The 15,623-nt window shown below is 39.7% G+C and overlaps 1 protein-coding gene across 2 annotated transcripts in view; it reads right to left on the bottom strand.

Annotated features, from left to right (window-relative positions):
• The window catches only part of ece1 (endothelin converting enzyme 1), a 30,910-nt gene extending 20,274 nt beyond the window's left edge, over positions 1–10,636 (bottom strand). The window contains exon 1 of one of the 2 annotated variants that reach the window (XM_036151875.1): positions 10,529–10,636. The gene's annotated coding sequence lies outside the window, so the exon portion shown is untranslated. Of the gene's footprint in view, positions 1–5,734; positions 5,878–10,528 lie in introns of those variants that run through there. The other variant, XM_036151876.1, reaches the window with a different exon arrangement.
• Positions 10,637–15,623: the final 4,987 nt, after the last annotated feature.

Below are 15,623 nucleotides of genomic sequence, written 5' to 3' on the forward strand. Positions count from 1 at the left end.
CGGCGAGAACCCCACTTTCCCTGCTTGCTATTTAAAAGTGTTGGCACTGAAGTTTTGTGGACAACAGTGGGGGTCAGAAACCTTAAACATCTCTCTGAAAAATGCAAACTTGGCTATGCTGCTGGAACATTAGGGCTTTTATGTTCTTTGTGGGAGCATCCAGCTGGTCAAACAGGACATACCAAACATCTTATAACAGGCATTACTGTTAGTAATATGTTCATCACTTTTTTAAATCATTACCTCTTTCCCCTGTTTGATTTTTATAATGGGACATCACAGGGCCTCTTTGCCTCTAATGGCAAATTCTTTCCATTACAAGGGTGATCAAAGCAGTGACATTTTGCCAGCAAAAGGACATTGGGTACTCAGCTTCAAGTATTGCCTAAGTGTTGCATAAGAGATGAGTTTATATTATGGAAATGAGTCGTTGTCCATGTTGTCTTCAGTAAATGCTTTTTTTTTAAGGTGTATTTACTTTTAATTATGTAATTGACCTCAAAGAGAGGTTAGAAGTCTTCAAAATAAAAGCATTACACAAACAAAAACTTCCCGTTAGTCAATGTAAGCGTGTGCTTCCTTGGTGATTAAAATGCTTTTCCAGCACCCTCACATGCCTCCCTTACTTCGCCAGGCTCGCCGCCAACATTGCGAGACAAAAAGTCAACCACTTTGTTTTGGCTGCCTGGTCACTTTTGGCTGGCGAACCGGTATGGTTGAAGAGACAGGAACTAGCGTGTTATTTGGCTTTTTGCATCTTTCATCTTCTCCAACCACTGCAGCTTATGGTGCCTTTCCAAGCTGAACTTCCTTCCAAGCAGGTAATATTTCAGTGTCAATGGCCCACTTCACAGCCAAACACTTCAAATCTACCACTGAATACTGCCTCTCCTTTGGAAACAGTTTCCTGCTAATAAATGCAACTGGTTTCTGGTCGTCTCCCTCTCCCTCTGAAATTATTCCGTCCATCATATGACAAGAAGCATCGGTTTGAACAGTGAAAGGCAAGACAAAGTTGGCACTCTGAAGCACCTAGTTCATTACATAATAAGGCCTCTTTCAGGTCTTTGAATGGTTTTTCTTGCTCTTCTCACCACGCCAGTTTTATTTTTGTTGTGTGGTAAGATCTGACAAAGGTGAAGCCTCTCTCTGAGAAGTTTGGATTAAAGCAACAATACCGGCTCACTAGGCCAAGGAAAGATTTTTCCTGCCTACATGTGTTCCACTTTGTCCTTGATTAATCCTTAATTAATTAACCACTTCCAGTAATAGAACCCAAGCACTCAAGCTCTTGCATTGCAACCGTGCATTTATCTGGGCTTATTGTCCATCCTCTTTCCTTAATTTCCCCAACTACTGCTTCTAAGTGGGTGAGACGTTCCACCCAAGAAGAACTGTGAATAAGTATGTCATCAAGGTAGGCAGCTGCATAGTTGTCTATACTTGCCAACAGCCATCAGCCTTTGGAAGGTGGCAGGCACACAGTCAAGACCAAAAGGCATCTTTCTAAATTGCCAGAGGCCCTGGGATGTCCTAAAAGCAGTTAGAGGTTTGCAGCGTTTGACAATGGCACCTGCCAATACCCTTTGCAAAGCTCTAAAGAGGTTAGCAACTTGGCGTGGCCCGCATGTTCAAGTAGATCATCCAGCCTGGGTAGTAGATAAGTATCAAATTGAGATTGTAGGTTTACCTTTCTAAAGACAATACAGAATCGGACGCTTCCATCTTTCTTGACCACCAATACAATAGGATTTCTCCACAGGGAGGTGTCACCTGAACAGTGCATTTGCAGATCTTTAGCCCAATTATTCGCCTCAATGAGGCGGATGCTTAGGGAATACCCTCCAGGTGGAATCATTAAGCTGTCTTCATGTGTGTGCTCCATTACTCTTGCATCCAGGTAAATGACCTCAAAGAGAGAGGTTTGTGGTCTACAAAATAATCCAATCCAATCCAATCATAGTACAAAATTAAAGTATTACAACAACAAAACAAACTTCCTGTTAGTCAATCTAAGGATGTGCTTCACCTTAGTGAGGGAGATGCTTTCCAGCACCTTCGCGAACAGCAACGTCTCATTTTATGGCCAACACACAATCACAGGGAAGCAAGCAATCGGTGAAACACCTCCAGAGTGAGGGAAGGCTAACAAATGTTGTTGCTAAAAATCTGGTATTAACGAAAAGTTAATTGGAAAGAAAAAGGTTGGTAGAAAGGAGGTGCGCAGGCAGCCGAAATAACCCCTTTTGGGAGTTTTCAGGTGATTTACTGAACAAGGAATACGGCTGGAGTCAGTGATTCTGTAGCCACCAAACACAGACATTCAGGTCCTGAGCTAAAACTGCTGCAGTGTTCACAATTGTCCAAAGTCCCCTTTTTAGATTAAAGTTAATTTTGAATTTAATTTTTAAATCAAAGTTTCAGGGTTTTAGGAGTAAAGCAGAACCACAGGATGATCACCTCCCTGCCCCACTGCATTGATATAGTGAATAAATCATGGAAAAGAATCCATGACCAAGCATTAAATGTATATACAGGGCAGTACATGGACATACTTCTTCAGGTGGCACCTTTTCTTTTATTGATCTGTTGTAATCCCATTTTTCTGAGAAGCTTAACTTTGAACTTTCATTAGCTGTAACCCATGAAGAAAATATATTAGATATCAATTTGTGCAATTAATCTAAATGCGTGTCCCATTCTTAATTGAGTTGCTTAAATTCCTTATGTTTTCAGTACTTATTTTACTGAGATGTACCCGTGTAGTTTACACAATCTATATGAGAAAATAAAGAGACTCACACATGTCTGTCAGTGCTGTGAAGACGTTGGTGACTAGCCTCCAGGCAGCATCACACAAGTCATTCCAGCCCAGTTAGTAAAACAAAGCAGAGCTTGGCTAGACCTGAGAAATTTGTCTAAATGTAAACCTGCTCAACATCAGCACAACCCGAACTCTCCTCCTCCGGCTTGCATGTGCCAATGTTAATCCGTCAAACATAAAACAAACCAACGATAGCGCATGCATTCTGGGATAAAACCGATTAGATCTTTTTTGTAAACACAGCTAGACTGTAATCTATTCTCGAACGCGTGTTTTAACTCACTTCCAACTTGTTGCATATAAACACGCCACCAGGGAAAAATTAGATTCCCACTGCAAACGATTCCCGTCAAATAAGGAGCGCAGATTCCAGTTAAAGCTTGCTTCTCTCACACAAGATGTTCCTAAATAACCCCAGCCTGTTTGCCTCCGATAACTACTCAAGGAATAATAATAACAGGGCAAGTTGTCTTCTACCAAACTCTCCCTGTGCAGGTGCGTTTATTACCTTTTAAATGAGCCAGAGCTGATCAGCAAAGGCAAACAATGAAGATATTCAAGGGCAGAGGACTGAAACGTGTTGAGAGATGGAGAGAGATAAGGAGAGTGGGTGACAAGAAGGAGAACAGCTATATTTGTCTGACATTTTCAGTTATATAAAGGGTTTCATGTTACCTCTAACTTTACCTTTTTTTTTTATCTCGCGTTCCTCATTTGCTCCATCACTGTTTGCCCTATAATTTACAGGTTCCACTGAAACTAAACAGAGTGCTTGCTGAGCAGTCAGAACATTTTTGTTTTTCTTGACAAGATATTATACACGCCTAAAACATCTGTGACTTAATTTTGTGCCCTGTGCTGCTCTTGTGCAGGCTGAGCAACAAAGAGCATTGGCACAGACTATGCTTTTGTCACAAAAACACATTCCTGAGCCCATATTCACTGTTTTGGAACCCTTTCCTGGAATTGAGGTCCGTGCAGAAGCGCAGCAACGTGGTGTTGCCACACAGGGTGAAAGCCCTGGGCCTAATCAGTTCTTAGTGAAAACACAGCTTCCCTTTCTCTGTTCGTGTTATTCGGTGACTAATATCAGGCACTTTTAAGGAAATGTCGTAAAGATTTGCATACAGGAAGCATTACCTCAGCGTCCCTAAATGTATGACAGTGTGAACATTTATGGCCATCCTCTGGAAAGATATTTCAGTACCATTGCCCTGCTTGCTTGCTTTTTTGCTGGGCCAACCATTTCGATGTTAAATATCCTGGAGCTTTACGACCAAATAGCGACAAACCCTTTTCTGTTTCCACGCAGCTCAGCAGGTTTCTATTTAAGATGTCCTGTCCTTTCAAAGAGGTTGTGATGCAATAGAATTAAACACGAATCCAAGAAAAAAATGGAAGATCAACAAACCCACGGCATCACAGATCCACCACCATACTTAACTTTGTTTCCCAGAAATTCCTCCTGTGTTTCATTACAAATCCACTCAGATTGTTTGTTGTTCTAAGCCAGGGGTGTCAAACATTCGGCCCGGGGGCCGGTTCCGGCCCGCCAAACAATTTAGTCCGGTCCGGTGGCTAAATGCATTTTGCCATAGTGCTCCGCTTGATTTATGAATGTGAATAGTTTTATTATGATTCATGCAGGGAATATCTCAAATGATATGGACACTACAATGGGAAAGTAGGAGAGAAAAGGAAGAACAAGAAAAAAAAAGAAAAGGTGAAAGAAAGAGGAGATAAAAGGAAGAGAATGATAAAACAATTATTGAAAAAAACATGTACTTCGTTTAATTGAAAATATGCAGTTCCTATATTGTCCACGAGGGGCGCTGTGTTTTAATCAGCAGATGGTAGCACTGAGCTTCAGATATGTAAAATTGATTTTAAATCATTTATTAATTTTTATCTGTTTGATGTATTTTTTTAAAGTTCCAAAAAATGTGAAAAAAATGTTTTTCAACATTGTACAATCACTGTGATCAGTTCTTATGCATAATGCACAAGTAAATGTTTAACTGAGTAAAAGTATTGTTGAAATTGCAAATACTTTTCTTAAAAACGCTGAGGTTATTCATAATATATTGTGTAAAAGTGAAATTAATTTAATATAAAAATCAACAAGTCCACTTTTATTAGTTCTATTTAATCTTGCAATGAGTTTACTCGTGTGGCCCTCTTGAGATCAGATTAAGCTGTATGCGGCTCCTAAACCAAAATGAGATTGACACCCCTGTTCTAAGCTGTTATGGTCTCATCTGACTAAAGCACTAGGTTCCTGGGTAAGTTCCAGTAGCATTTTAACTTCACATCTCTAATAATTGGACACAAAAGGCTTTTTTTTCTGGTATGTCTCCCAAGATTTGAAGATTTCACAATGCCTCTTTACCACCCTACTCACATCATGTGGTGCCATGATAAACATGGGTCCAACTATTTGCTGACACGTAGTCACACATCCCTTAGTTGAAAGACATGTTTTCTTGGCTAATGGAAATGTTCCTCTGTGTCCAATCAGATTTATTTCGCAGGAAAACAAGTTTTTTTATTATTATTTTAAATTTCTATTCCTATAGTATATCCAGTATTCCCAAAACAATCCAGCTGCATTTATTAAAGAGGAATTGTTAGTGGTGTCAATATGTTGTTTTTTTCATTCAATGAGTAAATATACTTATACAAAAAGAAATTTTTATTTAAATTTTTTTCAGTCAGAAATTACGCTATTGCAGTCAGATAAGGTATAATTTTTTATTTTTTTACACACGTCTTTACAAATAACAGTAAAGAACGCTGAATGGAGTTCTAGATGAGCCTCAAATCAGGTGATAAACATCAAAACCTAAAAGCTATGCCCTTACTATTGTGGTTGTTATTGTATTGCATCTAATAACGTCTGTCAGCACCTACCTAGGAATTATTGTGGATAAGCACCAAGTATTATATCTGAGCCATTTGGGTCCCAAACACAAAGCCTGTAGTCAAAGTCAGTTCTCAGAGGTTTTGTAGCAACACCACCATGCTGTCCCACGGTGTCTCCCGTAGAAAAAGCTGCCGGCACACAAGGCCGCAACCTTTAGGTGAGGCAGTAAACCTCAAACATGCGTCAGTAATTCGTCACTGATCCTGCGAACCGGACTATTATTTGCGGCGTTAGGGCATTCCTCCAAGAATAACTTTGTGTGTGTGTGTGTTTGAGACGGAGTGCTGCATGTGCTTCGGGGGACACGGGTTGACAGCTCATTTTCGGAGGAAAACGAACCAGAAAAAGACAGCAAAAAGAGCGCAAAACAAGCGAGAACATCATAATTCATGGGTGTGTACGGCATGAATTGGTCATTTACAAGCTCTGCAGCTCACTTAACCGACATGGGGAGCCACTGAACTAAGAATCTAGCTTAACTGTGGCTTTAGACCGCATGTGATGAGTAATTAATCACTAAATGTCACGGACAAGAGCAAACCTGAGCCCTACATTATGTGGCAGCCCACTTGACAACTGTGAAAGAACATGCTTCCGTTGAAACTTCTGCAATCCTCTCTTACCAAGAACTCACTCACAACCTCAGTGAGACACATAAAGAAACCACGGCTACATCAGAAAAGCAGATACTTCCCCTTCTATAAAAAAACGTAAAGTTAACACTCTTGTCAAACTATATGAAGAAGAAAAAAAACACTAGAAAAGTAATAAAGTGTCTAAAGAGCACTGCCTTGCAGAGGTCTTCATACCCACTGAACTTTTTTTTTTTTGACATTACTTCAGTCTTTTGGGATTTGTATGCGTGTAACTTGGAAGCAAAGGGATACAAGGTCTTTGATTTCTTTTTCTTTTAAGTATAAAACTCTCACGAGTATGGAAAGAAAGGGGAACATTAATCAGAGAAGCAAGAGCAAAGCAAAGCCAGATCAGACGAGACCAAAGTGGAACCTTCTGGCCTATTTGCAAAGCGCTTTCAGTCAAGCTTTATTTACAGAGCACTTTACACACCCCTAAGTGACCAAAGGACTGTACAGGTCCATGGGGCAAAATAAATAATAAAACATAAAATAAGCAATAACATACTACACCTAAAGCAAATGCAAGTAAATGCTGTTGGAGTTTTTATGTCCGCTCGGTCCAAATTCCTTTCGGCTGACCCGCTTTTTTTTCAGCCTGCAAAAGCTTCATAAAACTATTCGTTTGTCAATAAATGACAGAAATTTCCCTGCACTGCTGCCATTGTCTCCTAATTTTCATTGTCGTGGTCTGACTTTTCCGTTAGCATCACGTGCGTTGGGGACGTTCGCATCTGGCCGTCTAAGTTGCCAGCGGTGTGACTTTGATCGGCACGAATCAGGAATTAATCTGAACGGATGAAGAATGACACAGAAAGCTCTGATTGGCCACGGGCACAGAGAGATGCGTCCCAAGTACCCAATCAGGGACCAGCGTGAAGTCACATGGAAGCCAAAGGTTTAAAACCGTACATACACACTCATCTGGCGGGTTCCATCGCTAATAAGAAATAGGAATTTAGATTTACACCAAAAAATAACCTCAAATTAACACAAAATGGAATGGGAATGCTTAAAAAAAAATCTAACGTCCGACACATTTTATGAGAAAACAAATGCTAAAATACTTTTTTCCTGCAATTTTTATAGCACCTGTCCGCAGGCAAGCATCTGCATTTTGGATCATCTGCAGACGACAAAGAAGTATAGAAAGAGCTGCAGTAGTTCGGTCTAGAAGTAATTAAAGACTAAATAACCCTTTCAAGGGCACTGTGGCGTAGAGAGGGTTTGATTTTACAGATCGACCTCTGATGGAAGAAGCTAGATTGGACTACCGCACTGACCTTTTTGTCAAAAACACCCCAATATTCCCGACAGCACAACTAAAAGAATTGAAAGGGCTAATTACACTGCTACACCCTGTTAGCAACTCATTCTCCCCCAAAAAACTAACACCCTGGTTGTATTTCCTTCCAAGTACAGGAAGTTAAACTCCATCCAAGTTTGAATGCGCTCTATGTGAGGAGGAAAACTAACGCAGCACATGAGCCTGAACGCACCATTGCCACAGCAAGTACATGTGATGTCACCGTGCTGTGCAGATGCTTTTCCTCACCGGGGATGGAGGAGCTGGTCAGAGTTAAGAAGAAGAAGAAGGTGGTATGAGATAACCAAAGCAAGCGCTGTCCTGGAATTGTTTCAGTCAAAGTATATTATTAGTGAAGACCTAAATTTAATCTGTGATAAGACTTTAAAACTCATGTTCATAGATGCTCTCCATCCAATCTGCCCGGAAAAAAAAGATATTTTGCTAACTATGGAAAAAAATCAGTCTGCAGATGTGCACAGCTGGTAGAGACCTTCACCTCCAAAGATTGAATTGGTTCTACAAAGAACTGACTTGTGGAGGCTGAGTATAAAGAAGTAGCACTCTTTTCAGGCTTTTATTAGCAAAGCCTTACTTTATGTCGGCCTACAAAATAAAATCCCAACAAATCACATTTGAGTTTGTGGTTGAGACAAAAATGTGGAAATGTTTACGAAGTATGGACGTCTGCGCTTCCTCTGTTAGCTCCAGTTCTACGGCCCGCCGTCTGGGAGTACACTGGCTGCAAACACTACAGCTCTATAATGTAAGTTGGTGGAAAAGGTATAAGTCTGTTGCTCTGGGTTTTGTTTTTATGCAAAGTCTGACCCTGTACCATTTGCACGGTGTGCTAGTCGACCTCCATATATGCAAACCCTCCCACCTCTAAGGCTTTATCATCGGCATTCCCTGTGTTTCAGTCTGAAGGCCACAGATAAGACAAGACTTTCTGTCACAGCGGCAAGACGTTTCCTCTGGAAACAAAAAAAAAGAAAAGAAGAAGGAAAACAAAAACACCCCGATAGTGCGGCGTTAAAAAATATTAAAACCCACTTTCCCAGGAAATCGGCTTTATGCTGCTCTACAGCGGGATTGCTTGACTAAGCTGAAAGACTTTACCAGAATCATAACACTTTGGGTTTTATTTTCAGTGATTCAAAAGCACGGCTGCATTGAGGAAAATAAAGCGCCTGCACATTTTCCCTCGACGGGTTTATAATATCTGGGCTGCAGTTCTGAAATTCTCCAGATTCCTGGCCTGTCAGAGTTCTCTTGAGTCACCGTTCTGTATACGTTTCAGGTGCTCTGACGTACGCCCCGGGATCAAATGTCAACCGGCCGAGTTTCATTTCGCCACCCCGCCGTGTATCGGCTGCAAGCAGTCAAGAGTTTTAGGATAAACAAGCCACAAAAATCTGATTTTCCATACTAAACGCATTTAAACTGTTAAAAAAAAAGAAAGTTGCTGCCTAAATATAATCAAATACCCTGCTGGCAAAGATTTTTATCAACATAAGGTGAGGATTAAAGAGAGGCACGGGCAGAGACAGATAACAGGAGATTATTTGCTCTAGCTGTTGTTGAGGCAGGCTGCAGCACATTCCCAATCACACCTAGGTAATGAATAGCCACGCAGTAAATCAAGCTCCCTGGAGTAAAGCAACATCCAAGGTTGGGTGACGTTATAAAACCAGTAAATCAGCCGAACATAAGTCTCCGCAAACGCTGACCCGATGTCTTCTGAAGTCCCCCCCCTGCAGCTGCATCCTCTCAGGCCCTGTATCTGGACAGCCGTTTATGGGTTTAACCTTTAGGTTTTGACGTTCTGCTTCAATAAATTAGAAAAAGACGGGAAAGCGGAACTAGCGGTGACACAAAAAAAACGTGAAAGGACACTCCTCGGTCAAACTAAAGTGAAGCAATCTGTATTTCCTCAAGGAACTGACCCACAGGATCTTTCAAAGATCCTTTTTTGGTTTCGTGTGCCACCGGGAAGACATTGTATCCATTGAAGTAGTGTGATTATAGATTATATATATATATATATATATATATATATATATATATATATATATATATATATATATATATATATATAAACACAGCTCATTGAAATCCTAACCCTAGATGACAAGTATCTATAGGGCATTTATGATTAGTGACATCCTTTCTGTTGCCTGACCGGATCCACTTTAGGTCATTTGGATGATCGGAGCAAATGTTATCTCTGCAGCTCAGCCATAACAACACAAAATAAAACAAACACTGGCAGCTGTGTTGCATATTTTGCTTGAAACGCTGTTTTGATTGCAGCTGGGGGCCTGGAGGATAAAGTGTCACTAAATGGGTCACTGACAATAACTGAGCGCACTAAGTGGTCGATGTGTAAATATGATGCTGGCTGCCTGCATGAGTCACTTAACATAGCGCTGGGAATATGTGACCACAAGCCCCTGAAGGCTTGGACCCAACAACCGGGGGGGGGGGGGCATTATTACAAAAGGGAATGAAAATCAATAACAAATGCAGATTTTAGAACTGAGGTCAATAAAAAACAAAACAAAGTATTATTTATAAGGACAATAAATTATAGGAGAGATAAGAAAAAAAAACAATAAACATAACAGCAACAATCTTTATGCAGCTTCCCATATATTTCAATATTTGTCTCTCCAAAAGTTTCTTTAAAAACAATATCCACATGACATGTTCTCCGCACCACGTCGTACAGCCCCGTGGCCGCACCGGTTTACGCGCAGACGCGCAGCTCACAAAAGACGTATCAATCTAAAATAACGACTTAATTACGCCCTAAAAGATTATCTCCTCCACGTTCTTACCCTGCTGTGACTCTGTCCGCCGCCACAGCCGCGACTCTCTGACCGGGGGGACGGTGAGGGAGGGAGCTTCGGCTGCAATAACCAAAGACACGGCGCTTCACTGTCAAGATGGTTCCCACCCCCGCTGCTGCCTCGCGTCGCCCGGACCCGCTACGCCCCGGAAATGATGACGCGTGTGGACGTCACTCCCCCGTCGCTGAGGCGGCGTGATGAATGTCAGCTCCATGTCGGTGTCCAGGCATGCTGTGCCAGCTCATTGATCTCTGTTTATTTACTGGATTGCTGATTGGCTCGAAAAACTGAAGTCACTGGCCGCCATCTTGCTACTCCCTACTCTCACAGAATCCCATAGCATTTGACTGCAACAAGAAGCAGTTTTAAGGCTATGGGAATATATATATATATATATATACACACACACACACGCATGTATATTGATTTGGTTGATTGCAGATTTCCACACAGTGATGCTGCACGGATGAAACAATGGGTGCAAGTATGTGCATACATACTTATTGTATGTATAGTATATGCAAATTCTGAACTAGAACCGCAACTCTGTATATCGTTGCATCATTGAAGATGTTTTTGGTCATTTATTTACTGTTACTTTTATTATTATTATTATTATTATGCAGAAATTTGTGTGTACATACACACGCTGTGTATGTAATGTATAGATATACATGTACACTTGAGTTGTTTTTTTTCTTATGTAGAAACTGAAGCTCTGTGGAGTGTTTGAATCGGTTGATTAATTTAGCTCTATTGTAAATCTGTGTCAGATTTAAAGGGTCATGCACAGACACAGCATAAAAGTATATGGCATTTGACATTTTTAAAAGTCTTAAGCCCCCCTGAACATGAGAAAATCATCTTAGTTCGATGCTGTAGAGCACGTATCCCCTAGTTACTGGAGGAAAATAGGGAGTACCAATATGGCGGCTGGTGGCTTCACAGCGACGTGTACTACCAACGGCGAATCAGCAATCCAGTAAATAAATAGAGATAAGTGGTGCATCTACTCTTTTTTTTATCTAATTATTTAGGGCATGAATTCCATATTTTTAATTCTCAACATGTTCAGTAGGTAATCAAGCAGTTCCATGAAGCAAAAGAAGTTATTCTAGTCGTAGCTTTAGAAAAGTTGGACAAAATTACTTTACCACGGATATGCCTAGCTTATTTCTTATTATGAATAGAAACAATTAAGTACTGCGATTTTATGTATATTGTATGTTTGTTCAAAGATTTACTGAACTTATTCCTTTATTACTGTAATGTTTTTCCTTTCTTATGTAGTATCTCCCTCTAATTTTTTTATGTTATTGTACACCACTTTCAATGGTCTTGTTACTGAAAAGTGCTATATAAATAAACTTGCCTTGCCTCTATTTTAATTAGAAAGGAACCACTGCAATATGACACCTTTATTTGCGCTAGAAAGTAAACAGTAAATAGTAATATAGCCCCAGTTGGGAAATTTCCATATTTATGGAAAATTGAAAAGAATAATCCTTTATTTGTTCATCAGTTGGGAAATTCCTGGTGTGACAGTAGTAAAATGATAGCAGCTCACAGATCCACACACTGAAAATAACAACAATAACAACAACAGCAGCAGCAGCAATAGTAGTATAATTAAAATAATAATCAGGATGAGAAGCAGAATAAGCATTATATGTGTACACATATGAGGAATTTTAACTCTGTATACTAATACAACTCTACAGAAGAGGACGAAACACAAATGTAGAACAATTATAGGTTAATGAATAAGCATTGAATATAAATAAATAAATAACCGACCATATTGAAATTAGATGTTTGCATTTACACATTTTTTTCAGGCTCTGTGTATGTAAGGAGAACTCTCACATGTGGCTGCAGCTCCGCCATCGTTATTGCAACTTCCCCACAATCCACCAGGAGGTGCACATTTAAACCAGGCAGCTTCATCACATCTTTATTAACTTTAAAAGCCTGAGCTCTTATATAACTAAGATACAGTGCCTAATATGAGTTGAAACAAAGCTTATTATCACGGCATGACAAACAATTACTAAACACTGGAGCAGCTTAATTCGTATATGAGTTTAAACGTTAGCAGATTTCCATCAGCATAACTGATAGTATAATTAACCACCTTATTATTTCCAACAACAAAACGACATGCTTTACTGAACATACAATGCATAAATGAACTGAAACTTTAAATGGTTACGATAAACTTTAAACTCCTTGTGTGAGTCCTTTATGTCTGATACTCTTTTAAACACGCAGTGAGTCCAGCAGAGCACCCGTGTTATGACTGTCCACACACCTAACTGGTTGAAGCTGTGCTTTGACTGTCACTGGCTGGCCATGTGCAATGTTTGGTAGTGCTTTTGCTGATGTGTACTGATACTGCTTCCTCTTCCCCCCCCCCCCATTCACTTTTTATTGTAAAGAATGAAAAACATTATGATCTGTTTTGATGCACAACATCAGGTCCTTTTCTTGATTTGACATGTTTTTTAAAAGTCCATACAAAAAAAACGACAATGTGCTTTAACTGGGTACATTTTACATGTTCAGATAGATAGATAGATAGATAGATAGATAGATAGATAGATAGATAGATAGATAGATAGATAGATAGATAGATAGATAGATAGATAGATAGATAGATAGATAGATAGATAGATAGATGTAATGTAAACAATGCATGGGAAATAGACAGTGTGCTATTCACGGTAAGAAGAAAAGTAAGAAAAACAAATATCTAGCCATCTTATTTTCCAATTTCAGAAGGTCAATACAGTGCCTTAAGATAGTTAGGATCCAAGAAATACAAACAGATAATGCCAACTTTACCAATTTAAATACATCTAAAACAATGCTAAACCAATCTTCTATTTTTTTTGTTTTGGGGTGGTGGGTGGGGTAACCATTTTCTTGTCATTTATTTTTTACTGGCTGCTAGTAGAGACTGGAGCAGCTTTATATCCCCTCCTCCATTCAGAGTCGCAATCAGACCTAAATATATGCTTACATAATCATTATTAATATGAACCTTAAACACCTCTTTTAGAGCCTTGTGAATTCCTGACCAAAATATTTCTTCCTTTTCTATCCCATTTCTTTCACTTGGTATTAGAGGTTTCAGCGCACTTCTGGAAAGTATGTTGCAAGAGCACAAAGCAGGGATCTTGTTCTTCTTATTAATATTAATGATGATGATGATGATGATGATGATGATGATGATGATGATGATGATGATGATGATGATGATGATGTTGACCTTTTTATTGACACAGACAATACACAACATTTCACTGACCTTTTCAAAGGAAAGATGCATCGTGCCAGGGTATAGCAAATATGCTAATTTCCACCAGTAGTCCCTACACAGGTTGATGTTAATTAGATATATAATAAAACAGAGATTGTGAATTGATGATAAACCAGTGTAAAAACCTTACATATCTTTACGTTCTACACATATTTAATTAATCATGATTCACATCTCTCCATGTCATCACTAAAACCATTCAACCTGCAAATGTACGCAGTTAGTAAAACCGTCATTTTACTCACAGACATTCATCATAAATTAGTCCCACACTATGGTACGTTGCACTCACCTCGCCCTAGTAGCTCTAGTTGTTGCATCTGATCTCAGCGCGACAAACTTTCTGTAGAGGTGGAGCAGCAATACCATCAAGAACTTTAAAAGGCAAGAAAATGTTTGCAGGAATTGTCACTTTTTTGTCATTTAAAAAAAATCCCATCTGAAAAATATGTGACAAAGATAATACTGACCTGCTATCATGAATCTTTAGGCTTTTAGACTGTTTTGCATGCTTGCGACCGGCTAGTTACACATATAGGGAATGCAATAAAATCATTGAGTTTTGGTACAAATGTGATGCCTCAATAGTAAGACGCCCATGTATATACCTTAAGTCTGCTATGCAAGTCTGCTTTAGCAAATTTCTAAGCTTTTTAACATGGTGTTTAAAAGTCCAAATTGGATCCAAAGTTACACCTAAATAGGAAAATTCATTGACAGTTTTTAAATTTCTCCCCATTTACAGTATATTAATAAATAGATCATTTCTAACTTTCCATCTGCTTGTAACAAACATTATTACTGTCTTGTCATTATTTAATGTGACACTAGAATTGTGCAACCAATCTTGACTTCAGTCTTTGAGCAGGGGGGCTATCCATGTTGGGAGTGAACCTGCTTGCCATTGCACTTGTAATCATGTGGACTGGATGTGAGTTGCTGAAACCCCACCCACATGTAAATAGTTCAAATTCTGCAGATGCATAATTCAGTTCATTATTTACATTAGCACGACAGAAACTCCATGTGTGGCAAAGACTTGCTTCATATGGTCGATGAAGGTGGATGATGTTTGATCCTCCACTTCAATAAAGTCTGAATATATATTAGCAAAAACCATGTAGAGTGCTTTCAGGTTACCACAAACACATCACTTGAAATAATCTGCCATTGGAATTGTGGCACTCAATAAGTCATCCATTAAAGCAGTTTTGGGACGTTGAAGTCATGAATGAGTCAACTGTGACTTGTGCTGTCTGGTCCTCTTGGTCTTTATTGCATATTTTTACAGCATGTCCTGATGAGTGCATCACATCTCTGGTCCCATATGCATACTGGCACATCTTTTCTGTCACATGGCCATCCTGGAGTTGTTATTTGCAGAAGAGTTTGCAGAGCTGGATCTTGTGACATCTCTTATCTGTGACATTGTGGTCCGGCTACGCTTCTTCAAATTCTTACATCTAATAATTCTGCCTGTTTGATTTCAGATCAGACGGGCAGACATGTTCGGCTCTGTTTGTGAAGTTGGCAGGATAAGTCTTTTGTCACTGATGTGCATCTAAGGACCAGGCTTGTAGATGACCTCCAGAAACTGCTTCAGTAGTTTTAACCCAGTCCTTTGTAAGTGCTTGGGACTGCCCAGGATTGCTTTCTTTGAAGATTGGTCATCACGGGCCTGCGACCATTTTCAAGCCTCACTTTGTTCTTTCCGAAGATGCTGTGTTCAAACCGCTGCGTCGCAAAAACGATCGACAAACT

The sequence above is a fragment of the Fundulus heteroclitus genome, chromosome 20, assembly GCF_011125445.2.
Source record: "Fundulus heteroclitus isolate FHET01 chromosome 20, MU-UCD_Fhet_4.1, whole genome shotgun sequence".
In the NCBI taxonomy this organism is placed as follows: Eukaryota; Metazoa; Chordata; class Actinopteri; order Cyprinodontiformes; family Fundulidae; genus Fundulus; species Fundulus heteroclitus.